Source organism: Mus musculus, chromosome 16, assembly GCF_000001635.26.
Source record: "Mus musculus strain C57BL/6J chromosome 16, GRCm38.p6 C57BL/6J".
NCBI lineage: Eukaryota > Metazoa > Chordata > Mammalia > Rodentia > Muridae > Mus > Mus musculus.
Genome location: NC_000082.6, coordinates 34,741,861 through 34,769,522, shown reverse-complemented (window position 1 = coordinate 34,769,522; position 27,662 = coordinate 34,741,861). Strand labels below are relative to the sequence as shown.

At 44.5% G+C, this 27,662-nt stretch overlaps 1 protein-coding gene across 2 annotated transcripts in view; it reads right to left on the bottom strand.

Moving 5' to 3' along the window:
- The window catches only part of Mylk (myosin, light polypeptide kinase), a 257,238-nt gene extending 232,914 nt beyond the window's left edge, over window positions 1-24,324 (bottom strand). For both annotated transcript variants that reach the window (XM_006521702.1, XM_017316849.2), the window contains exon 1: window positions 24,153-24,324. The gene's annotated coding sequence lies outside the window, so the exon portion shown is untranslated. The remainder of the gene's footprint in view (window positions 1-24,152) is intronic.
- Window positions 24,325-27,662: the final 3,338 nt, after the last annotated feature.

Below are 27,662 nucleotides of genomic sequence, written 5' to 3'. Positions count from 1 at the left end.
CACTTTTCAATAAAGGGAACTCGCTCAGAAAAGTTCAGTGACTTCCATGGTCTGTGTAGGGTAAAGCTGGAGCTCAGCTATGGCTCCAAACTCCAGAGTTTAGGTTTGTTTGTTTGTTTGTTTGTTTGTCTTTTCTATTCTTGAAATCCAAGAATACCTGTATTTTAAAAACTGTATGTCATGGGTTATGGCTGTGACCACATTTTCAAAGTTTTCTTCCCAGGGGCAAGGCTAACCAAGTGGCCCATGCTGAGCCTGGCCCCTTGCTCAAATCCAGTTTACTTCCCACCTCTATGTCTGGGACTAAGACCCTGTGACACTCAACGAGAGGCATAAGGTTATCTGAGGGACTGGGGACTTTTGAGTCCTCTCAGGGCCTATGGCTTGGGAGTTGCTGCTGCCGCAGAAGCTGTCTGTCTGTCCAGAGTATGTATATCACTTGTCACAGTTCCCAGATCCTGTGGTAATAATAAGGAAATAAGAATAAGAAAGTAACATAGAGTACAACTGACATCTCCAGAGTACAGAAGCCTCAGTGTGCTAAGGAATCAAAGGTTGGAGCTAATTCTCCTGAAATGTGAGCGTGCTCTTCTTTCCCCAGCTGCCTTTATCTCTCACATAATCCTCTGGCAGCCTGAGCTAGCCACAGGCCTCACTTCCAGCCGCATCTTCTCACCCATGCTGAAACCATTCCTGGCCCAGCTGGCTTCAGATACCTTCCTTGAATGCTTGTCCTCACACGGGCTCACCGGTCCTAGGACACAAACTGGAGAGGGCAAAGTGCCCCCATTTTGATAAGACTCAGAGATGGAGATAACCAGCTCATTAGCAGCAGAATCAGATGTAAGCCACACTGCCCTCCTGGCCTGAATCCAGTGTTCCTGGTGCTCATGCAAAGCTTCTTTTGGTTGGCTTTTGATCAGGGCTCATTTTCACTTGAATTACCCCAGTAATCTAATTAGCACCCCTACCATCATCTGAGTCCACTGGAACTCTGTCTCTAAGCCATTCATCATTTTAATAAGGGATCTCTGAGCAAATCTGGTCCTGTTGCTTCCCTATGGGAAGTCATGGTTTTCGACGCTCTCCATGCTTAAGTTCAAAGTCTCCAAAAATGGTATGACATGGCCTTTCTTCAATTCGCCGGTCTCATCTAAGGCCAGACCTTCACACATCTGCTGTGGCACACATACCTCCTCTCTGTACTACTGACCTACTTGGAACAGCTTATTCCAACCTGATATCCTGAAATGTCTATATCCACATCTGTAGGACTGTAGTGAAGTCCTCCTAGAGCGCTCTCTAACCTTACAGCTTTCTTGTATATCCCATCTGTATCTATGAGCTCCTGTAGGGTGGTGGTATGTTCTTAATCTGAGTCTCCAGAATGTGAAATCAGTTCTAGGCCGTAGAAAACCAGGTTAATGAATGAAATCTGACAGAAGTCAAGGTTACTGCCTTAACTAATTTCTGTTCCCTTTCTGAATATGAAAGTTTAGGTTGGCCTCTCCCAAGACTTTCAGTTATTTTTTTTAAGATTTATGTTTTTATTTATAGGAGTACGCTGCAGCTGTCTTCAGACACACACTAGAAGAGGGCATCAGATCCCATGACACATCATTGTGAGCCACCATGTGGTTACTGAGAATTGAACTCAGGACCTCTGGCAGAGCAGTCAGTGCTCTTAACCACTGAGCCATCTCTCCAGCCCAGACCTTCAGTTATTAGATGCAGGTATTCAGACCTGACAACACAATCACTCCTCATCTTTCATCTTCCACCTCTCCAGTGCTGGGATTGCAGGCATGCACTATCCGTCTCCTCAGCTCACATTACATCACAACATAAGATGTTGCGTCCACTTCCTCAGGCTTTTCCAGAGACTATGCTGTGGCTGAGAGTTGGGTCACTGCATCAACCTGGCTGGTTTCAAATCCTGCTTCTGTTATTTGCTGGCTGTGTGTTTTCTCATCCTTACAGTGGAGATATCAACACCTATATCTCACTGGGTGTTGTAAGGATGCCTAATCCTTATGAGCATTTAAAGTAACCCAGGTTAAGCACAGGTTCCCATCCTTGGCACAGCAGTCACCCGGTAAATCTTAGCTGGAGAGAAGCCCGCCCTTATTCAGAACAATTTGGTTTCTTAGGTGGAAGTATCCCTGGGTAAGCTTAAGTAGACATCGAAGGTGGTTTGACACCATTTATGAGTTCCTGCATCCGTGACTTTCACAGCACTGTGACCAAACACCTGACAGAAAGAATTGAGAGAACTTATCTCAGCTCACAGTTTCAGAGGGTTTCAGTCCATCAAGGTGGGCAGGACACAGAGGAAGAGTTCAGTCCCTGGAGTAGGGAGGGATGTGTGGTGCAGGCCGTTCCCATCATTCCAGACCAGGAAGCAGAGGAGGCACCACAGGAAGGAAGGGGCAGGTGTAACCTTCAAAGTAGGCCCCGTCTCCCAAAGTTCCAGAACCTCTCAGATTTAAATGTCCATTACAACTCTATTTTAATTGATATATAACATTTAGAGATATGCATGGTAACTTAATACATGTATATAATGTATGACAATCAAATCAAAGTAACTATGTCTATCTCAAATATTTATCAATTCTATGTGTTGGGGATCTCAAAACTCTTCCAGGTATTTTGAAACATATCATGAATTATCATATATTATAATTGCCTTATAAATGAATAAAAAGAAATGATTGAGAACACACAATATATATCTTTCAATGACTGACTTATTTCATTTATCATTTGTCCTCCAGGTCTGCCCACGTTGCTGAAGATGACACGATTTCATTATTCTTAGAGCTAAATAATAATTCATTGTGTGGTTGCATATCTTGACTACTGGAAATAGTGCTATCAAAAGCATGGAAGTTCAGACACCTCGAAGATTCCTTAGGCTATATATATACCCTTTGGTGGGCTTGCTGGATCCCACGCTAGTTTTTGTTGTGGCTGTTTTACTTTATACAGGCTCTTCATACTGTTTTAGACAGGTTGTATGACTTAACTGGTCACCAGCAGTGTGGAAGAGTTTCTCCCCCTCTATATCCTCACTACACATGCTCTCTCTAGTCTTTGTACCAGTAACCATGGTAACTGGAGGAGAGGATAGCTCATGGTTTCCAGTTGCACCACCTTCCCAGTGACTAATGATCTGGACACTTTTTAATATATTTGCCAGCTCCTTCCTTGCATGTCTTCTTCTGAGAAGTATTCATGCATGTCATTGACTTGTTTCCTGGAGTGGTTTTTATGCTATTGAGCTTTTCTTTATTTGTCTTTTCTTTTTCTGAGATTAGGTCTCACTAGATAGTTTAGTCCAAGCTTGCCTCAAACCCACAGCCTTCTTCCACAAGACTTCCAATTGCAGGCACGTGCTACCAAGTCTGGCCTAATGCTGAGTCTTTTGGGTTTCTTATCTATTCTGGATATTAACCCCTTGCTGAAGTAACAGGTTGCAAATGTTCTCTTTCATCCTGCAGTCTATTTCTTTGCTCTTCTGTTTCCTTTCCTCCACAGAAGCTACAGGAAAATCTCTTTTTAATTCCTTACACTTACCAGGATTACCCTAGAAGCCAACAACACTAGGATGACTAAACTCCCCACAGGCAAGATACTGACTGATACCACATTGTGTTGAATGTTGAAGACTAATAGGCTAATCTCCAGTTCTCTAATCTATCCCACACATCTCATGCCTGCAAGCGAGCTATGTGCTTACCAAGAGTCAACAGGCTTAAAATTGTCTATGCTGGTTATATTTATTATTGCAATTGTATGACTAAATTTGCATATAATTTTAATAGTCTATGAAGTCATTAAATATTAACAAAAGAATTGTTTCTCTGAACACTGAATGATAGAATTATTCAGAATCATTGTTAAATTATGTTTGATTGAGACAACTTTAAAAATGAGGAAAAAATTATAAGAACTATAAGTGTTCTGTGCTCTGATGGCTTTAAAAGGTTAAATGCCTTAAAAGCACAGCCTATGCAAGAAATATAATGTTGACTCCTGTCAACAAACCCACAGACGAACGTGTTCCCTCGGAGTGAAAGTCTGCAAAGCTGTATATTATCTGCTGCAAGTTAAAATATTTAAGGTGCACATTCGTGACATTTTCAAGAGCTTTCTCAACTAGTCAGTTAATTGTGCATCCCAGGCACCCCTCTGACACTATGGAGTCTTGGTCATCTCAGATGCCACATCTAGGACAGGCTTACATAGTTCCAAACATATGATTACTAAAATAACACTGCTTTAGTTTGTTCATTCTGACTCAGCCCCATCAAGTGACAAACATTTCCAAATATCAATTCCATGTTCAAAAGATAAAACTGTGTCACGAGATTTCTTGAAGATCTGTCCAAATAGCATCACCTGGAGAGTTTCTAGAACTCAAAAAGAAAAAGACAACTAGTTTAATATTTAAAAAGTGAGGAAAGGTGACAACGGCAGACAAGGGTCACAGAGCTAAAAACTTGGAACTACAGCCAGCATCGCCAGAGGTTTTAAACACAGAATCACTACCTCTGGTGACTCACAATGGCCCAGCATTGAAATGACTCTCATTGTCTGGTTTTGGCAAGGTACGGGCATCAAACTGTTGCCAATACTGTGCCCTTGGGCCACAGAGACAGTAAGTTTATATGCATGCATTTTGAAGTGACAGGCTCTCCAACCAGTTTAAACACAGTTAAAAAGAATGTGAAGGTCTCTTGCCAACACGTGGCGCTTTAGGTAACCTCAGATACAATGGTGGGATGAAAATAGTGACAGGCTGAGTGAGCAGCGTCCCAGGAGTTAAGAACATGCTCTCTGAAGTGATGACTTGAAGCAGGTCAGTGAGCCAGCCGTGGCTAAGGAACTCTCCATTGTAGAGCAGAGCTCACATCCTGAAAGCCTGTCACGGGGCTCCAGATCAGGGCATGGCAAGAGCTATGCTGTCGAGGATCGAGGAGCGGTGGTGCTCTCTTCCCCCTGACTTGTGGATCTTTCGCCCACTCCTTTCACAAGCTCTGAGTCTCACTGGGAGGGACAGTTGCCTCTCCCTGGTAAGCTTCAAACTTGCTGGTATTTGATCCCTTACGAAGACACCCAGATCAGACAATAAAACAAAGACCCAGTTTCTTGTATCCTAGAGCCAAGGACAGAATGTTCTATCTATACATTAAAATGCAGATTTCCCAATAAAAGGCAAATTGCTTGACTTAGAAAGACTGACTGAGATGGAAAACAATTCCAGCTGGTTAAATTTTGGCACTGGGAAAAAAAAAAAAAAAAAAAAGCCTGTCTGAAGATATTTCTTAGTCTGAGGCCAAAATGTTGTCACCTCACCATAAGCTATTAAAACTCATAGTGAGCTTCCACCCTCAAGGTTGTAGCCTGAAACAGTACAAATTAGTCAACGAACACAACAGTTAAGTAGTGTTGATGTCTCCTCTTCTAAAATTAATACTTTAGCTGAACTAGGGCCAGAGCAAGACACGGGGCGGGGGGGGGGGGGTTATTTTCTGAAAAATTTCTAGGATACTAATTGTACATTAAAATCATGAAAAGCAAAGATCCCCCTTCCTGGTTTACATTTGAAAGAACAGTAAGTACCAAACAGCAAGTCAACCCATTCCAGGGATCTTCCAAGGTGGCCCTGCAGTTACTATACAGTTCTCCCAACTGTGAACCAGGAAGCGCCTGCTGCAGCCTCCTGTGTCTGGGTCCCTCTAATTCCTCATCTGAAACACGGGGTACTAGGAGGAGCCATCGATGTGTCAGTGTGTCGGTTATGCTTTCTGTTGCCATACTTGACCAGTTGGGGGAGACGCTGACATAAGCAACTTAAGGGAGAAAGGGTGTTTCTCGGCTCAAATCCTGAAGTCACAATCCATCAAGGTGGGCAAGTGACAGCAGCAGAGCTCCAAGGCTCTGGTTACATTGTACAGGCCAAGAAGCAGAGAGTGGGGAATGCTTGCGCCCGACTGTCTCCTGTTGTATACAGTCCCTGCCCTCAGAGAGGCGCCACCCACAACGTTCAGCTACTCGAACATCAATTAGATGAATCAGAATAATCCTCCACGGGCAGGCCCGGAGGCCAGTCTCCATGGTGATTCTAGATCTCACCAAGTTAATGACTGATATTAACCATCCCGATCAGTTTTCTGCTTTTATATCAAACACCTGGGGAAATCAACACAAAAGGAAAAATTATTATTTTGCCTCACAGTTTTAAAGATGGCAGCCCTTAATCAGTTGGCCCCATTGCTGCTTTGGGCCTGTGGAGGCATACCACAGCAGAAGCCCAAGGTGGATACAATTCACTCAATTCATGGTCATGAAGAGAAGAAGGAGACAAAAAAAAAGAGAGAGAGAGAGACGGGGCTGGAGTCCCACTGCCACCAACAAAGATACATGCCCAGGGACCAAAGGACCTCCCATTAGGTCCTACCTCTTAAAGGTTCCACTGTCTTTCTAACCAATTAATGATTTGTTGTCAACTAGACGAGATCTGGAACCTTCAAAGAGACAAGCCTTCAGGCACATCTATGAAGGATTATCTAGAAAACATTGGTTTGGGGTACAACTGTAAGCAATTATCTTGACTGGTTTAATTGAGAAGAGGGAACGGTCCATCCAAACAAGAACTGAACCATCCTTAGAGCTGGAATCCTCGGCTTCATAAAAAGGTGGAAGTTAGCTGAGTGCAGGCACCCATAACTCTCTGCTCCTGACTCTCTGTGGCCAGCAGCTTCGCACTCATACTGCCTGCCTTGCCTTCCCCACTGTGATGGACTATACACTCAAACTGACAGTCAAATTAATCCTTTTCTCCCTTCAGCTGTTTTTGTTAGGGTATTTTGTTACAGCAAGCCACACTGGAGATCACAGCCTTAATACATTTCTTTTTGGAAGACACACGCTCCAAACTATAATAGCCTCATCTCATAGGATTGTCACAGGGGGCAACTGAGTTCACCTCAGGTGCTGCCGTAATGTAGACACTCCAATGCTGCTTATGAGAATGGATGGCAGGAAGTGGTTAAAAAAAATGGGTGATGTTGAGGAGCCAGAAATGGCAGCTGTTGGTTGTGAAGGCCATGAAGACCACATTTCATTGCCATATGCTTCCCCCAAGCTGTACTCAATCATCTTGTGTGTTTGGTCATTTATACCTGACACTAACCACATACCTCTTAGTGACAGGCATGCAAGGCCATCCTAGAGAGACAAGTGTTATAAGACATCCATGAAAGCCATCTACACCCTTGTTTTCTCATTGCTGAGTATTCATTATGTGCCAGATAACTCGTTAGATAACCATGGCAGACCCTGTCTTAATGAAGCTCACTCACTTAAGATGAAGGTAGAGAAGAACTGTCCTGTTATGAAGATGTCATGACAATTAAAGAAGGGCTTTGGCCCCTGTCCTTTGAATGTGAGCAGGCTTATAGCTGTGTTGACCAGTAGACTACTGAAGAAGTGACAGTGTGAGACCTCTAAGGCTGGGCAGGAAAACAACACAAAGCTCACGTGGGTCTCACTAAATAAATGTGTCCCTGTGGGATCACCTCCTCCAGAAACTCAGCCACCATGCTGTGAGGAAACCCAGGCCTCAGAGGCAGGCCTAAGGCAGGCCTCAAGCAGGCCTCAGGCAGGTGATGTCCTGATAGCTTCCCTGCTTAGCATGCCTGGATCCCAGAGGGTGATAAGGGAAGATCTCACATGATTCTAGCCTCTAGCCATCTCAGTCACTCAGGCACCTCTTCCCTCTTCTTTTCAAATCAGAGCATAGGCCACTACGTTCGAGGTAGTTTGTTACCAGTAATGAAGACCTAAAACAACCCCTAATAGACCAGGGATATTCATGTCCAGCCCTAGTAGCCTCCAATAGGGGCCTAAGTACCAATAAAGAGTAACACCCCTCAAAGATAATAACAGCTTTGGCCCTTTTAAATGTTTACCCTTCTTACCAAGTTTTCAACACCTTCATATATTCAATATTCAACTCTCACAGGCTGTGTGCTGGTGCTGCTATACCAAGGGCATGGTTTTACTATTGCATATGGACCTTTTCCTCAATGGTCAAAGGGCAGAGATCCAGTATGTTGGTGGAGTGCTCGGTCATAAATGGGACATCTATTCACATCCCTACCCCAAGGCTCAGGGAGCACTCCAGAAAAGAAGAAAACTGTAAGAGCTGGAGGGTGGGGAATTCTGGGGCAAACAGTGTCTTCTGGACATGTCAGTAGTGCTACTCTCATGAACATAACAACCGCTGTGGCAGTCTGCACAAAACCATGCAAGACAACACCCAGCGTGGATGGGATGGGGGCTAATGAGCTGGGAGATGAAGAGTCAGTCTCCTTTAGGGATGTGGCCCCTTGCAGATTGGCCATGCTCCAGTGGATGGCCACACACTTATTTGTATTTATTTGTATATGGGTACCACAAATTGGACTCAGTGGGTTATTTTAAAACAACAACAACAGCAGCAGCAACTCAAAGTTGGAAGAAGTTAAACTGGGGGTGGGGTGGGGGAGGGTGAGTAGACAAATTTTTATATATATATATATATATATATATATAATTTATATGTGAGTTTCTCAAAAAATAAATCAAAATATTTTTTAAATATCTTTGCCTCAGGCCAGCACAATGGCTCAGCAGGTAAAGGCATTTGCTGCCAAGCCTAAAGACCTGAGTTCAAGCTTCAGGACCCACATGGTGGAAGGAGAGAACAACCACAAGTTGTTCTCCGACCTCTACATGCACACCACAGCAAGCATGCGCCTACACATGCATCCCTACATGCACAAAATAAGTAAATATATCAACGTAACCTTTAAGTATTTTAAAAAAAATTGGTCTCAATGAGTTCACTGTGTAAGAGGGAAAAGGAGAAATAATAATAATAATAATAATAATAATAATGAAAAAGGTCAATAAAATAAACTCATGCTGGGTAAGAGCTTAAGATGAGAAGAAAATAAGTCAGCAAGGACATGAAAATCAGTGAGGCTGGCATTGTGGAGAAAATCAGTGAAGCTGGCATTGTGGAGAAAATCAGTGAGGCTGGCATCATGGAGAGTGTGCCCAGGAAAAACTCCTGAAGACAGTGATTTGAGTAAAGTCTTGCCAGAAAGGCCTGAGGCAGAAAACTCCAGGCCCCAACCAGCTGTTCTCTCTCCAGTTTTCTCCCCATTTTCCCCAGGTGCTCACACCCGGCACCCACAGACCTTAGAACTGAGTCTCTAACGCAGCTGCCTTCTGAGAAAACCATCCCACATCAGAGCTGTCTGACAACATGGATGAAAGCCAAAAGGAGGGCTATCCCTTTTCATCTGCCAACGCTTTTCTCGGACTGCAACCCAAGGGAATGATACAAAGGAGAAAACAAACCATTTGGATAAAGATAATCATAGTAGTTTGGTTCATAATAGTGGAATAAAAACAGTAAGCCTGAATGGTAGAACAAATTTAAAAAGTGCATCATAATAATACCTAAGGTTTTATGAGCACTTGCCGTGGGCCATATACATCGTGGGACTCTTGTAAGCCACACATAAGCCAAATGGGTAGTGGCATTACCTGTTTCTTTATAGATAATCGTCTTCCAGATCCTACAGCAAAGAGATGACAAATGACCATTACTCTACACCCTCTATTCGGTTAGAGTCATGGATCTACCATGGCCATTTAATCTTTAAAATTTTAACTCTCTGAGAGAAAAACTTAAAGCATTTCCACTAAAATCAGGGTCAAGACGAGGCTGTCCACTCTCTCTATGTATCTATTCGATACGGTGCTTCAAGTTCTAGCTAGAGCAAGAGGAGAAACTAAAGGAGATGGAGGGGATACAGATTGGAAAGGAAGAAGTCAAAGTATTGCTATTTGCAGATAACATGATAATATGCCTAAGTGACCCCAAAAATTCTATCTGAGAGCTCCTACAGCTGATAAGCACCTTCAGCAAAGCAACTGAACATAAAATTAACTCCGAGAAATCAGTAGCCTTCCTTTATACAAAGGATAAATGTGCTGAGAAAGAAATCAGGGAAACAACACCCTTCACAATAGCCACAAATAATATAAAATATAGTGGTGTGACTCTAACCAAGCAAGTGAAAGACCTGTATGACAAGAACTTCAAGTCCCTGAAGAAAGAAACTGAAGAAGATCTCAGAAGATGGAAAGATCTCCCATGCTCGTGGATAGGTAGGATTAGCATAGTGAAAATGGCCATCTTACCAAAAGCAATCTACAGATTCAATGCAATCCCCATCAAAATTCCAACACAATATTTTATCGACTTTGAAAGAGCAATTCTCAATGTCATATGGCAAAACAAAAACCCCGGGATTGCCAAAAGAATCCTGAACAATAAAAGAACTTCTGGGAGAATCACCATTCCTGACCTCAAGCTGCACTACAGAGCAATAGTGATAAAAACAGCATGGTATTAGTATAGAAACAGACACGTTGATCAATAGAATCGAATCAGAGACACAAATACAAAGCCACACACCTATGGACAGTTGACTTTTTTCGATAAAGAAACCAAAACCATACAATGGAAAAATGAACGCATCGTCAATAAATGGTGCTGGACTAACTGGATGTCTACATGTAGAAGAATGCAGCTTGGTCTTCGTGTGGGTCCCAAACAACTGCAGTGGGAACCATCCCAAAAGCTGTTGCCTGTACGTGGGATATGTTCTTCTAGCTCGGCTGCCTTGTCTGGCCTCAGTGGGAGAGGAAGCGCCTCACCACAAAGAGACTTGAAGTGCCAGTGTGAGAAAATACCCACAGAGGCCCCCATCTGCTCAGATGAGAAGAGGACTGGAGATGGGGGAAGGCTTATGGGAAGCGGTAACCAGGAGGGGCAGTGAGTGGGATATAAAGAGACTAAGTAAAAAATAATATTAATTAATTAATTAATTAATTAATTAAAAACCCTTTAGCTCTCAAACAATCATCTATAAAATGGGAACAAGGGCAGGAGGCCTCAGTATGGGATGAGCTGAGTTGGCTAGAAGCAGAAGTGTCTTTGCCTCACTGACTTACTGCAGGAGAGGCAAGGATCCCATCCCCCGACAGCTGTGCCTAGGGAACTGTGACCTTGGCAGAAAGCAGAGACTCCGGATCACAGGCCGTAAGAGAGGCTGCTCACCCTCCTTCTCTCAGTGGGAGTGCACGAGGGTGATGAGTATTTGGTCAGAGCCAGGAATCCTGGTAACACCAAATTTCATCCGGCCCATAACTGGCTCCACCAAACTGAATCTGGCTTCCCCAGGTTCTCATTCCAGTGGACCTTACTGAGCGACAGGCCAGGGCCAAAGCCATACCCAATGACCCCTGTTTACAGAAAACTCAGAAACCTAGCCCCGAGTCACACCTGTCACCCTTCAGCCCAGAAACACCCAAGGAGAAGAAAAGCATCCATCTTGTATGTCCACGTTCTATTTGTGTGAGGGAACGTAACCATCCTGTATTTCCACATCCTGGTTTTACTAGTCGATTTCCTTCACGATAACAAACATAACCAACAGTATAATTGTGACTCACAGTTTTGGAGCTTCCAGTCTGTAACTGGTTGGCCCCACTGTTTCTGGCCTTTGGTGAGGCAGCTATGTGTTTTGTAGCCAGAAACAAGAAAGAGGTAAAACACTGGTCGAAATTATAGCATGGCTCTGATTGGCTTTTCCCTTCAGGTTTTCAATTTGGTTGTGGATCTCCGTAGACTCTTGTCTGTCATTCCCTGTCCCCCTGCCCCCAGCCCAGGTCATAGGTCAAAGCAAATCCGATAACAGAGCTGGGAAGCTGTCGGCCTCTTTCTTTTATAGATGACTGAACTGGAATTCAGAGTTGTTAAATTATATGCCCAGGGTCACTCACCCAGTAAGTTGCTGAACTGGATTTAGTAGCCTCAGCCCTTTCCTTTTAAAATTGTGTGTGTGTGTGTGTGTGTGTGTGTGTGTAGATCAGAGGACAACTTTGAGGAGTGCACTGTGGGTTCCAGGGACTATGCTCAGGTTATCAAGTGTCAGCAGCACATGTCCTTACCTGCTGACCCATCTCACTTGCAGCCCCAGACTCATCCTATCAACCCACAACCTCCCTTCCCACCCGTGAGCTAGATTGTATAAGCATGAGGGTTGTTTAGAGCCCAAACAGGCCTACCTCCCATATTCTGCCTTCGCTCTCACACACAGCATACCCTTGTGTTAAAAGGAACATCAGCCCTGGAAAGGGTCCAATCAAGCCCTCCCAGAAAGCCAGCATGAGGCTGGTGCTGGGGAGCCCACATGTATGGTACTAACCACACCCCTCAGTGAAAGGGAAGCATAATTAGAGAGCAAGACCCACAGACAAAACTTGAGCGCTGCTTCCAAAATGGAAAGCTCTGTCTAAAGCTACAGAGTCCAACTCTTTCGCACAACCCCCATTTCCTGCAGGCCTCGATGTCTGCAAGACTTTGAGGCAAAGAGGCTACACGCGGGCATGGCAGTCCCCTCCAGTCACAGATGCTCGGCTTGACACGAGGTGGCACTGTTATGGATCAGTGCTGAGACCAGGATGTTCCAAACCTGGTGATGTGCATCGCCAGGGCTTATTTACCTGGCTCTGCAGATGAAAATAATCAAGATAAGCTATGCTGCCATGCTTTATAGAAGGTGTCTGAAAAATCCTGCTGAAATAACCTGTTGTCTTTTCTTGAAAACAAAACATTATTAAAATACATCTGTGCCTACCATGTATATATTCACATGACTGCTGCCATGCTAAAGTAGCCGAAAGTGCAAAGAAGGTAGCCTGCGAAGATCAAAATATTTACCATCTGTCCTTGACAAACACCCCCTCACCCTTCCTCCAAAGTATCAAGAGAGTTCTTTAGTCACCCAAACGGCAGTAACTCCAGCTACCTCTCCCATTTTCTGCAGACCATGTTAGGAGCAATGACACAGGGGCCTCTACCTTTGGAGATAGAAAAAAGAACAACCACTGTCCCCTTCCTTCCTCTGACCTCACAGTGGATGTTCTTCCATGTGTCCCCTTCCTTCTTCTGACCTCACCCAAGGCAAAGCAGGGAATCCCTGGGTGGTTATCGCTGAAACTTCCACTAAACGTGTTTACAGGCAGGAAACTACTTCTACACCTCTGTGACTCATTGCCCACCCCTACTGACACAGAAAGGAAAACCCCACACATACTAGAAAAGAAAGGTGTCAGCTCCGTGGTCTCCGCAGCTGCTTTACCGTGGAGAAAAGACAGAGCAACTACACAGCAGGAGAAATGACAGAGAAAACCAGGGAATTAGACAGAAAATCTCGGGGGGGGGGGGCAGGTGATGAAAGCAACAGCTGAGTCTTTCAAAGGACCAATAGGAAAGATGGCTTCGACCAGGCTAATGGAGACGGAAAAGCACACGCAAACCACAAATACCAGGAGGAAGAATGAGGTGTCAGTGTAATTCCTAAAGGAATTAAAAAGCGAGTCAGTGCACACACGATTCTACCCTAGAAAAGGTGAACAAATTGCTCAGAGTTACCAACTGCTGCAAGCAGCTGGAGAGTGAACACTGGACTGGTCCTGTGTTTATTTTTTAAATTTGCTAGAACCATCCCATCAAAAATTAAAAACACCCCCAACAAAACTTTTATACACACTCTTCCAGAAATTTGGAGGGAACGGTATTCAAGCTCTTACCCTGCCATGGAAATCAAACAGGAATACCACAAGAAAGCCGGACCAATACACTTCCCAAATATAGACACAAAAACACCCTCAACAAAGTAGTGGTGAGCTGAATCCAGCGCATAGAAGTACTGACACATAGTGACCAAGTGACGTTCATTCCCAGAACACAAGGCTGGTTCAAACATTGGCTAGTCAACTAATGGCAGACTAACAGACAAAGCCAGGACTCAAAGAAATCATGACTGGGCAAAGGGTGACCTAAAGGACAAATCTAACTGAAGCCCATTTTTAAGTGAAGAGTACTGAACACAATTCTACCCACTTGATTATTTATTGTTTTCTCACAATAGTGGCTGGATTGAGTCACTATAAGAGAGCTACAGGACTTGAGTAAGGAGTTGTGCTGGAACCTTACAGAACACAAAAGTCTAGCATATTTACTATGTGGCTACTATGGCTTGTTCATTTCCACAACACACTGGCAGCAAATATAGGGGAGCAGGGAATTGCCCTCATACCATCCAAGTCTCTGAGACTCCAGACACGAGCTGGGGATCCTGCCCCTCAGTTCAGATCTGATCCCATTTATCTCTGCTTACAGATTCGTTCCCCATGGTCAGATGCCAGTCAAGTCCAGGGCCTGCTGTAATTCTGACTGGTCAGCTATTAAGAGGCAAAACAAAATATACTTCCTCCTCAGGCTCATTAATTTGCTACAACCGCTCTAAGAATTCGGGAACACTGTTTACTGACATGTGCAGGCTTATTGTGAAGGACACAACACAGGAATGGCCTCATGGATTAGAGACGTGGGACGGCTATGTAAGAAGAAACCTGGAGCCTGTATGCTTCTCCAGGCACACCACCACCACGTCAGGATCTGTTCAAGCCCCACAATTTGGAAGCTTTTATGGAGGCTCCACTTCACAAAATGATTGATTAAAATATCTCCCTTGCCATTGGCAATTAGCTAAACTGTTAGTATTTCTCACCTCTCTGAAGGTTAGGAAGCAATCTGTTATTTACAGAATTGGTTCAGCTGACTCTGCTCTCAGCCTGAATCTATGCGAAGGGGAAAGTACAGTTGGAACTTCTTTTGAATAACTACCCCTGCTACAGACACTGGTCTAACCACTCCACTCAGGAATACTGTAGGTTTTATCTGCCAAAACGGGAGGTAAAGACAACATACATATTTCTTAAGTATCTCAAGATCACACTGGTCCTTTGCAGAGAGCTTTTGCCAACTCACAGAATAAAGGAAAGCAATATATGACATTTTCAACAGGCCCCAAAGAAAAAATACTTGAAAAAATGTTCATTTATGATTTTAAAAAAATTAATCTTTACAGTATAAAAACAGACTCAAGCATCTTCATCCTTATAAAGGGCATGAACGAAAGTCTCACTTCTAATACAATACAGAATCGCTTAAGGCTAGATGCCTGGCCCCGGGATGAAAAATAAGGCAGTGAGAGATTTGTGTCTCCATCACTTATCTTTAACATAAGACTGCAGAGCCTAACACATAAACCCGGAGCAATTAGTGAGAGTTCAAGTGACAGGGTTAGAAGAAATAAAATTGTCCTTCTCAAAGATGACATTATTATCTGCAATGAAAATCTCTTAGAATTTACAAATAAAGTACTAGCTAATAGACTTAAATGTCACATAGCCTGGCAGTGGTGGTATACACTTTTAATCCCAGCACTCAGGAGGCAGAAAAGCAGGTGGATCTCTGAGTTCGAGGCCAGCCTGGTCTACAGAGCGAGTTCCAAGACTCCCAGGGCTATACAGAGAAACCCTGTCTTGAAAAACCAAAAGAGAAAAAAGAAGAGAAAGAAAGAGAGAGCAAGTAGGTAGTCGGTTAGTCATTAATATAAGATCAATTACAAAAAAAAAATAATCAACTCAAAAAAGAATACCCAGAGAAACATTTTAAAGGCAGAGAAGTCAGTAAAGCCTTAAGCTTGGTTCTATACCTTAGGCTCTAAGGCTATGCAAATTAAACATTTTTGGTCAGATAACTGTAATTAGGTACCAGTTATAGTAGATCCCCGAATACTATCTGTGTGTGTGTGTGTGTATGTATGTATGTATTTGCCAAAATTTAAGTTTGTAAAATTCTGCTAAAATACATTATTGTAATTATAAATAATAGTAATAACCAATCTGAAAATAAGATTTTACTAAAAGTTATATTTCAAAACTTAAAACATACGATGCATAAGTTTAGAATCTAACCAAGTACACTGAACATTTATATGATAAAAAGTAAAGAACACTGAGGAAGAAATCATACGATACACAATTCATTAGAGAGAGATGGCTAATGGGTATGCTGCACACACCTATTCCACCCCCCATCCCACCCCCCCACATATATATACATATATACATATATACATATATACACATATACATATATACATACACACACACACACACACACACACACACACACACACACCACTAAGATGTAAGTTCTCCTGAATGTGAAACTACTACTGATTAGCACACTTGCAAAGTGGGTGAGCTGCTGCACACTGGAAACTTGATCTGCACAGTGAACTGCAGGCTAGCCTGGGTTGTGCAATAAAGACCTGTGGTCTACTTTTCTGTTGCTGTGATAAACACCCTGACAAAAGAAGCTTAAAAGAGGAAGGGGGTTTTCAGCTCACCACGGCAGGTTACAGCCCATCTCTGAGAAGCGGCAGGGAACTGAAGCAGGGAACTGAAGCAACTGGTCCTATCACAACCACAGTCAACGGCAGGGAGTAATGCATGAACAAATGCATGCCAGTACCTAGCTTGTTGTCTCCATTTCATACAGTTCAGGATCTGCTACCAAAGGAATGATCCTAACCATAGTAAGAAGACAGAGCTTCCATATCAGTGAGCATAATCAGGACAATCTCAAGACAAAGGAGATAGCCCATTGGTTAAGAGTGGTTGCTTCTCTGGCAGAGGACCAAGTTTAGTTCCCTGAATTCACATTGGGCAGCTCACAAACATATGTAACTCCAGAGCTCCGGGGGAATCAACTGCCTTCTTCTGGCTTCCACGGGTATCCATATACAATACACACACACGCGCGCGCGCGCACACACACACGCACACGCACACGCACACGCACACACACACAGAGAGAGAGAGAGAGAGAGAGAGAGAGAGAGGTAGAGACAGAGAGAGACTCTCGTTCTTAGAGGCTAACCTTAATCTAGACAATGCCCAGAGGCCTGCCTCTAGGTGTAGTTACAAGAGTATGAACAGATCCTGTCTCAGAAAGATAAAGCAAATAAACAAACAAACAAACAAACAAACAAAATCAACCCATCAGTCAGACAAACAGCAACAACAAAACTTACAGCAGGATTTTAATGTAGACATCCACATGGAAGTCCTAAAATTTATCCGAACAGCAAAAGCTCTAGAATGGCTGAACAACTTTGAGAAGGGAGTAAGTTGATTCAACTTCTCGATTTTAAAGGATCTAATAAAGATACAAAGGCCTCGATACTGTATCACTGCTAAGATAAACACATAAAGCAGTGGGAAATACTCAGCTGACATCCCCCACACACATGCTCCATTAATTTTCAACAAAGGGACAACAGGGAGGGCTAGTTTTTCACTACAGTAGACAACTAGACATTCCTGTTGAGAAAAGAATCTCTATGTCTTGAGACAAGTATAACAGCTGACTCAAAAACCAAACCACATCAAACTTAAATGTAAAACCTGGACCTTGTTAGGGGATAGTCTGCTCCCTGTGTATTCAGATGCTGATTTTAGTTCCGGGAGATCTGGGTGCAGTCTGGATTTTGTTATCATTACTATGAAGCATTTTTTGACTCATTATTTTTTTTTTCTTATTGGTCAATAAAGAGCAGATTCAGCCATTAGCTGGGCAGGAGAGGAGGAGGTAGCACTTCTGCATCCAGAAAGAGAAAGAGAGAGGCTCAGGTGAGAGAGAAGAAAAAGAAATGTAGGGAAATTACAGCATCTTTCAGTGTCTCAGAGAGTGGTTCTATTCATTTCAAAGAAGGAAAGGTGTCAAAAATCTGAGGCTTAAACACTGCTGGGCAAAGAAAGCAAAAACAATAGTTTTATCTCACTTGAGACATAGATGCAAAGACCCAAAATAAAATACCACACAGTCAGAGACAACATGCCCTAAAAACAAACAAAAACAGCAACAAATCTAAATCTTAACCCAGTGTCTGTCTTGAAACAAGGATTGACCACCATTCAGAACTCATGAACACTGATTGTAAAAACCAGCAGCGTTACATCCCAAAATCATGTGAAACTAACATAGTTCGGAAGGATCTTTCATTTTAGTTGTACCAATGATGAAGAAACGAGTATGCAGCTCTATGAACAAAATGCTTGGCCACTGTCAAATGTGTGCATCAGAGGAGATGCTTGTTTCCTGAGAAACTAACTACGCAAGGCACAGCTTCTATCCCTACCCCATTCCCTCCCTCCCTCCTTCCTTCCCTCCTCCCTTCCCTCCCTCCCTTCTTTCTTTTTACCTAACCAGAGTTGGTTTGTCAATTCTGAAGATTTATTGCTAATTCACAAAACAAAGAAACAACGACATCATGAAAAAAAAATCCACTCAGGATTGAGCCTCATCTTTGGCTGCTCTCAGAATCATCCAGGGAGCTTTGTGCAGAAAAAAAAAAAACAAAAGCAGAAATCAAAACAAGGCAAACATCAGAGAGTCCCTGGACCCACTGAGCCAGCTGGACTAGAAGGGAAACATTATTTTACAGCTCTGGAACCCTGCTGTAAGGAATAAACACCACTACACCCTTCCCCAGCAGATTTTCCAAAGTTGTTATAAATTTTCACCATAAAAAAAAATCAAATAAAATGTTAAAGCATTCCATAATCCTGCATGACTTGTCACCTTAAATTCTGCAAGAACAGATTGCTCCAGATTTTGAAGCCGAGGTCAAAGGCAGCCTGCATTGGGGTCAAGAAATAGAAACTCAACTCATTGCTGAACAACCAGGTAAAGACAGAAGAGTTAAACCGGCAAAGAGGCACATGGAGAATGTTCCAGAAGAGAATGCACCAGAGAGACAGGGAAGTACTCACTAGGTGAAGGCTGTTGTGGGACAAAGCAGCGAACTTGGAGAGACACGGGGCTGGGTGGGGGTGGGGGTGGGGGTGGGGGTGGGGTGTTTCTGAATTTCTAGGTGAGATTATTCCAAGGGACCAGAACTAGCAGAGGTTTCTGAAGATGGGGTGGCATGGTCAGACTGTGCTTTAAGACTCACAAAGCAGAGGCTGGAAAGATGCCTCGGGCATTAAGAATACTGGCTGCTCTTTCAGAGGATCAGACTTCAATCCCAGCACACACTTAGCAGCTAACAACAATCTCTAACTGCAGTTCTGGGAATCCAATGCCCTCTTCTGGCCTCCGTGGGCACAGCATGCATTCTATATATATAGACACATGCAGACAAAACACCCATACCACCAAAGCTAAATAACAATTTAAAGTAAAGCAAATTAGGGAGGGTGACTTTTAAGGACTCTAGGGCTCCAACTAGAAGAGACAATAGGGCCAGTCTGTGCCCATTCCTCTGTTTTAGGAGAAGACATTGGTCATCCCAGCCCATCACAGTCTTCTATCAGCACAGATGGGAGATGAAAACTGTGGGTGATTCAGTTCACCACGGTGCTTCTTATGCCTCCTTGCTCCTGCAAACTCATGTGGGCATGTCTCCATTAGTCCAGTGCTCAGCAGTTTAGAGCGACAAACGAAGCACGAGAAGAGAGAACAGAGCCCCCAGAAACCACCAGACTTCCATGGGACGGAGCCTTTGCTGAAGCCATAGAATTCCCTCTCATTATTTTCGATTCAGCATAAAATTGAATTCACGCCTGGAATACTCTGGGCAGAAAGAAAACAAGCCCAGAAATGAAAATCATTCAGGAAATAAATCTCAGGAGAAGCAGACAGGCATGGCTGGGGGAACAGCACGGGGTCAAAGGTGTCCCACCAGGTGCCAGCTGAGAAGGGGCTGAGCCCTTGCAGACATGGAGCCAAGAGTTCCTGGCCCTCTCTCCCAGCACACATCCCCCTGCTCTCTTCCTGTGTCTGAGGCCTTCCCCACCACAGCAGGCCCTGAGCTTCTTGCTGCTTTGCACACTTTTAAGTTCTGCGTCATTCCTGTTTTCTTTTTACTTCATTCATGGCAACTGTGTCCTCATACAGACCCAAGTCTAGAAGGGCTAAGACCCTTGGCTTTATGCTCATCCACACAACGTAGTGGAGAGTAGGTAGCTAATTATGTTTGCTGGCTCATTTATAGTTATTCCATGGGCATGATGAATGCTGTGACTCAGTAGGTTATAATAATGATTTCCCTATTTTCCATCCGGTAGTTAAGCATGTATGTATGGATGAACACGAACTGGCATGCATGCATATATGTGGAAGCTAAAAGTCAACTCTAGGTGTCTCTTCTCAGGAGCCACCTATCTGCCTTGTTATTTTGAGATAGAAAATCTCACAGACCTGAAGATCACCTAGTAGGTGGCTGGTTACTAGACAGGCTGGCCATGAACCCTAGGGATCGCCAGCCTCTGCCTTCCCAGGGCTGAGATTATGGGCCTGTGCCACCAAGGCTGTTTTTTTTTTTTTTTTTTAAACATGGCTTCTGGAAATGAAACGCAAGTTTTCACACTTGGGAGGCAAGCACTTCAGTGACTGAATTACTACAGCCTTGGCAATTTAATTTTTGAAACTGCCCTTTCATGGTCAAATAAAGACACTACTGTTCCCCGAGAACACCCAGCCAGTAAACAGGACAGGACAGATCTGAATGTATGGTTAAAGTTCAAAATTCACCTGCCTCCTGCCAGTTTTCTGAAGAACTACCTGTACTTTAACAAAAAAAAAAAAAAAATCATTAATTTCTGGAAACAAAAGGTACACCACAGCTGCATTTTTTTAAACCTCAATATGTGCCCAAATTACCAGTGTTCTCTGACGAATATGAGAAGTAATTTATAAGGCCCTGGCTTAACAAATTAACATTAGATCTAAGGGCTCAGAGCTAGAGGGAAAATCAAGCTGCAGATCTGAAAGAAAGGAAATCCTCTCCTCATCCCCTCTCCTTTGTCCCGGGGGCTTTGGGTCTCCAGAGGGCTGTGCACTGAGACCCAGGAGGGAGGAGCAGAGCAGCAGAGCCCAGGGTGGGCAGAATAGGAGGGAGGGGCACAGACCTACCAGGAGTGGGGGAGGGGACAGCGCTGGGAAATTCGAGAAGCTGGATCTACACAGAAATTCCCAGAGCTCCCTAGTGGGGTTCCCATTGTGAGCATTCGCCCTCAGACACCCAGGGACAGTGAGCAGGAGGACACTGAAAAGAAGATCCCAGGGAGCAGCTGAAAAGTCAGCCTCCCTCAGTCCCTGAGCTGCAAGCAGCAATTCCTGCTGACCCGGCCTGTGCCCCAGCCCCGCCTGTCATGCCACAACTCGACAGCCTGGCATCTGAGGTGCAGGTACCAAGGCAGAAAGGATGACCTCCTGGCCTGTGGTGACAAACCAGGTCCAACAGCCCTGAGCACGTGCATGTAAGAGCAGCGCTTACTCACCCTGTGAGCTTTACCTGGAGGAAGAGGTTGGCAGCTAAAATTCAAATCGGAATAATGAAAGGCACCTGCAAAATGGGAGATGTGGGAGATATGTGACGGACAGGCAGCTTGCTGCCTGGCACCTCAGGACTCCTTGGGACAGGAGGCTGAGAGAGCAAAGGGAAAGGAAAGAAGTCACGTGACACCGGGGCTCACTGCAGTGACATTGCTCTGTCTTCAGACTGGATGACTGCTTGATAATTCTTTGGTTCTGAGCCCCCATGACAACCAGTTGATCCTACTGGGACCCAAGCATCTATGTGTGTAAGTCTTCCATGCAAATGGATCCCACCTCTTGGCTTCTGTGCATACCCCTTGTTGGCCAGAGGTGGAGGGCAGGGAAAGGTTCAACAGATTGTGTGTGTGCATATGTGTATATATGCACATATCATATGTATCTACTAATAATTCATGAAAAAAGAGGCCATGGATTTGAAGGAGAGAAAAGTGGGGAATATTTAGAGAGAGCAAAGGGAAAGGGGAAATGTAATTATACTCTCAAAACATTTTTAATTGCTCTATATTGAATGTCTCTATTGTTGGAAAACATTACTTTATACAGTGTTGTTCTCTAAATTCCACTAGCTTTGCAGAAAGGACAGAAGGTGAGGGGTTTTGTGTTGTTTATTTGTTTGTCTAGGTGGTTTGTTTTGTTTTAGCAAGGTCTCTCTATGTAGTTCTGGCTGTCCTAAGACTTGCTATGTTGACCAGGCTGGCCTCTGAACTCACAGGGAGCCTCCTGCCTCTGCCTCCAGAGTGCTAGGATTAAAAGCATGCGTCACCACTGCCCGACCAACAGGAGGCTTTTATGAACGAATAATGTGTGTGCACTGCAAAACATTTTTCTCAGAAAGAGACTAAACGAGACTCCTGTGTTGACTGCAATGCTTCATTCTTAAATCCCTACTGTGTGAGTCTCTTTAACAAAGAAACAACAAACCAACTAGGTGCCTTTCACAGGGAAAAATATGGGACTAAATAAAGATGTGTAGCCATTCATCTTATACATCAAAGGGGGGGGGATCAAGGGGTGTTTCTTGAGAGGGAGTCCTTGGTGTTCCCAGAGAATGCACTGAAGAGACTTACGCGTCAGGACCAACACTCTTCTTCTACCAAGTACCTTGCAAAGGCCTGTGACCTGTGACCTGTGACCTGTGACCCGTGACTCCTTACACCTGGCCAGACAAGCCTTCTTTGAAGATTCCTCCCTGCTCTGTAGTGACTACAGCTGTCTGTCTACTATGTTCCAGGTAGGCCTACCTGGTCTTACGAGTTAGGTCAGCAAATATCCCAAAGTCCTGATTTCATACATGTTCTCTGAGATCCAGCGCCTGGGAAACAGCTTCTGGTGGAAGGGGTCTGGAATCTCACACACAGAACCTACTCTGAGGATCTGAGCTCTGTCATGAGCACTGCCCAGGTGTACCCTTACCTCTACCCCAGCTACCCTCTTCCTCCACTGGCCAATCATAGTGTCACCCTAGTACCTCCTCTCTTTCACACACACACACACACACACACACACACACACACACACACACAAGAGACGAGTGTCTAGTGCGGACCTGTAGCACAGTAGGGTGTTTCTGCAAGCTGTATGATCCCTTCATCTTGATACAAAAGCTCCCATGCATGTCCCCAGAGTACAACCATTCTCCCACTCAGAACCAAGTGTTCAAGAAAGCTCCTTCTAGCCTTAGCTTAGGTTCTTGGACGCTGAAGGTGGGAGCCCTGGGACAATCTTACTCTGGACACAGGCAGGATCACTTGACTAATCTAGGGCACAGAAGGCAAGGCATCACCCTCCACAGCTCTTTCTGGGCCAGAACAGAGAAGGCGAAGACAGGAAAGACAGTGGAAAACAGTAGCAAAGGTCACGAATCTGACAGACAAGGGTGGCCAAGGGGAAGAAAAGGGAAGGTTTTAGGAACATTGGTTACAGCAACGTCACATTTCCCCCTAGAGACTGATGTGTGGATACCTAACGCTTTAGAGTAGAGTTGTGCATTTTAACAACAAGCAAAGATTCTTCCAGGCCAAGGACCACACCACATCTTCTGGGAGAGGAAAGAGACTCTCAAGCAGGCTCTGGAGAGCTGAGGTAGGAGGAGGGGCTGCGGGAGAAGGGGAAATTCATATACCTCATTCTTTGCACTTGAGAAAAGAGATGGTTTGCCAGCCAGCCCCATGTCCACTACCTGGGTGCACCCTCACCCCAACACAGCTCCCTGAAAGCACAATAGCTAATTGTATTCCTTTCAGATCCCAGTGGAGCGGGACCTTTCTTTTATCATACAGCTAAATATTCCCACCTCAATTTCATTTTTAAAAGCCCGAACATTCTCCTCAACAGTATCTTCCCATCTGCCGTGCCAGTCTTAGAAACTCAGTTCTTTGGGTTTTGAAGAGTTTCAGATCCCTAAGATCCAGAAGAGCATACTATCTAAGCTACTCCTAGTGATCAGTCTATTCCAAACTTCTCTAAAGCAGGCATCTCTAACAAAGTCCCTCAGGAAAGCGCCCCGGCTAACCCGAAGCAAGTCGAAGCGCGGTGGTCTCTGTGGAGTGCGAGAGAGCGAACCATCCACATCCCAGCATCACACTGGTGGTGGAGGACCTGGCGGTAATCAAGCCCTCTGCAAAGGCTGGGATGGGGGAGGAGTCATCCTTTTAAAGCTAGTGTCCCCCTCACACCCAACTCTTGCCGCTCCTAGGAGCCATTCTCAACGGGAACAGGGTGACCGTGGCAGGACAAAAGCGCGGGCAGGCTCACTCACCAGCGCGGCGACGCGCAGCCGCAGGCGTCGGGCTCCGCGGCCGGTTGGACGGGCGCCTCGGGAGCTGGAGCGGCTGCGAGCGCCGATGTGGCGACCCTACGCGGCGGCGAGCAGCGAGCAGGCGGGAGCGGACCGAGCCGGCGGGCGGCAGCGCGGCTCTCTGGACTGGGAAAGCTCTAGGCGCAGCAACTTCCACGCGCTTATTTGCATGTCATTTGCATGAAGCTCCAGGAATGGACCTGCCACCCAGCCGCCACGCCCACTCCCGCCTGGGACTCCAGCGTCCGTCCTGGTCCAGACTGTCCAGTCCTTCCCAGGTCCGCGCCACAAAAAACAGGTGTTCCTGGTTTTTGAATTTTACTTTTGCATCTCTTAGAAGAACTCTCACTACAGGCAAAAGAGCATCACTCATTGGAAAATTAATTTTCTTTCTCATTGATAAGAGCTGTTAACAGCACCAGACCAATCAACACACACACACACACACAGAGAGAGAGAGAGAGAGAGAGAGAGAGAGAGAACATATACTGAAACATATTTTATAAAGTTTCCTGAAAGACTTAACTTTCAAAATTATATTACATGCAATTTCCTTTCTATTAATGACCAAAAAAAAATTACGTAGGCAGAATAGCACAGCTATTCTGAAGTTGACTTTATTTGCTTCTAGCTACAAACTTTTGGACAAGTTACTTTACATTCACTAATTAGATTTTCTTACCACAGGAGATGACCACAGTGCTGAACATGCAATTGCTCATAAATCGGAAATGCACGAGTTTGAACCGAAAAGAAGCATCTAGATCGTCAGGAGAGCAAAAGGAGCAGAGATGGGAGAGGCTGTGGAAGGCAGAGAGGACAGTGAGGAAAAAAATAACTGCAGGCTGAGCCCAAGATATGCCAGCCAACCCCTCAGGGTAACCAGGCCCCATCCTGGAACAGTTTCTTAATCTACTTTCTCCAAAGAAAAGCCAACCTTGATGTTCTGTAAAGCATCTTCTTGCTGGGTTCTGTCATAAGAAAACTCCAGAGGGGGAGAACTGAAGTTTAGATATAGTTCTGAGAGAGCTGTCCTTGTAGGCTGATAAGGTCCAGTTGACTCTGGTCTTCAATTTTCTAATCTGTAAAATGATGTCAGGTGAACTAAAGTTTCTGAGCTGGGAGGGTCTCTGTAGGATGGTTTTCCAGCCATCTCTTAGTTCTGAATCATTGGTCCACGGTTCTCTCTGACATCTTCCCTTTGCTGTGTATGACAATTCTCACAGCAATTTGGGAGATGCCTTCAAAGTCCTCTTAAAAGCTGGTTTGGGGCATGCTTTATATTTTGCTTAAACTTAATATGAAATATTTCCCAGTTTCCTTTGGGGTTGTTGACTTTAGTTTGGCTTGGTTCTTTTGCTTGTAGAGAATATCCAAGACAAACACATAGACTGGGTGATGAAGGGACCCTCCTGCAACCACTACCCAGATCAAGAGAAACAGCTCTGCACAGCTTTGATGGCACACATCTTTGTAATCCTGGCACCTGAGTGGCTGGGGTAGGCCCTGAACTGCATAGTGAATCACAGGACCTGTGTATCTGTAGTTCCCACATCTGGAGCTGCCTGATGGGAATGCTAGGGACACAACACCAGTGCTCTGCAAGAGTAGACTGCACGTCTCACCTCCAAGCCATCTCTCCAGCCCTTGTTAGTTTCTTAAGCAGCTATATCTTCCAAGGCTGCATCGTGCCCATTTCTTTAACTTGGTGTGTCTAAGCTTTTCCTTACAATTAATCTGTTGAAGAACTTGAGGCCTCTAGAGTTTCCCAGAGGAGGAACTGCATACTCAACATGATCTAGGCATGATACTAATTGCAAACTGGCAGCTGATCCAGACTTCATCAGACTGAGGTTTGATACCTTTTGGTAAGATTGTAGGCGGTGATGTGTCTTTTCACCAAAAGACACAAGGCGTCTGGATTTTGCTTGCATGCTTGTGTGGGGTGGTGGTAGTGTAGTGTGATGTGCATGTACACCTATGTGTGTAGGTACATGTGTATGCATGCATGGAACCCAAAGACTAACGTTTGGTATATTTTTCTAACACTTTCTATCAGTTTTTGTTTGTTTGTTTGTTTGTTTCATTTTTTTTTCAAGTTAGGGATCTCTGTGTAGCCCTGGCTGTTCTGGAACTCACTCTGAGGACCAGGCTGGCCTCTCACTCAGACATCAGCCTGCCTCTGCTTCTCAAGTGCTGGGAGGCATGTGCTGCCACCGCCTGGCCATCCATCATATTTTTGGGAACAGGTAATCTTACTGGTTCTCAGGGGTTAGGGTTAGGGTTAGGGTTAGGGTTAGGGTTAGGGTTAGGGTTAGGGTTAGGGTTAGGGTTTGGATTCAGCTCTACTGCCTAGCCAGCAAGCCCCAGGAATCCTCCTGTCTTGTGTCCTAGTAATGGGTTTACAGGTGAGTAGTGCCAAGCCTATCTTTTTACCTAGGTGTTTGTCTTAGGGTTTTTATTACTACCATGAAACACCATGACCAAAAATCAAGTTGAGGAGTGTCTTAGTTAGGGTTTTACTGCTGTGAACAGACACCATGACCAAGGCAAGTCTTATAAAAAACAACATTTAATTGGGGCTGGCTTACAGGTTCAGAGGTTCAGTCCATCATCATCAAGGTGGGAGCATGGCAGTATCCAGGCAGGTATGGCGCAGGCATGGAGCTGAGAGTTCTGTGTCTTCATCCAAAGGCTGCTAGTGGAAGACTGACTTCCAGGCAACTAGGGTGAGGATCTTATACCCACACCCACAGTGACACACCCATTCCAACCAGGTCACACCTATTCCAACAAGGCCACACCTTCAGATGGTGCCACTCCCTGGTCCAAGGATATACAAACCATCACAAGGAGGAAAAGGGTTTATTTGGCTTACACTTTCAGTTCATAGTCCATCACTGGAGGAAGTCAGGACAGAAACTCAAGAAGGGCTGGAATCTGGAGGCAAGAGCTAATGCAGAGCCCATGGAGGAGTGCTGCTTATTGGCTTGGTCCCTGTGGCTTGCTCTTATAGGACTACCAGCCCAGGGATGCTACCATCCACAATGTGCTGCCCCCTCTCCCATTGATCACTAATTGACAAAATGCCTTACAACTGATAAGTTGTAAGGATCTCATGGAGTCATTTTCTCAACTGAGGCTCGTTTCTCTGTGATGACTCTAGCCTGTGTCAGGTTGACACACAAAACCAGCCAGTACACCACTTGGGATCTAAACATGGGTCTTTGTGTTTCCACAGCAAATGCTTTGCCAGCTGAGCCATCTTCCTTGCCCTGGCTTTTGTTTCTTCTTCAGGTTTAGCAGTGAACACTCAATTCCTATGCTCATTAATTTTTGAGGGTTGCAATAATAATTTCCTTTTTATTTATTAGCCATATACTTTTATGAGGAAATACCTCTTACCTACTTGATTACCTACCTGAGGTAAGCTCATACAAAAAGAGCTGGATAAATATTTTTTCCTTTTAA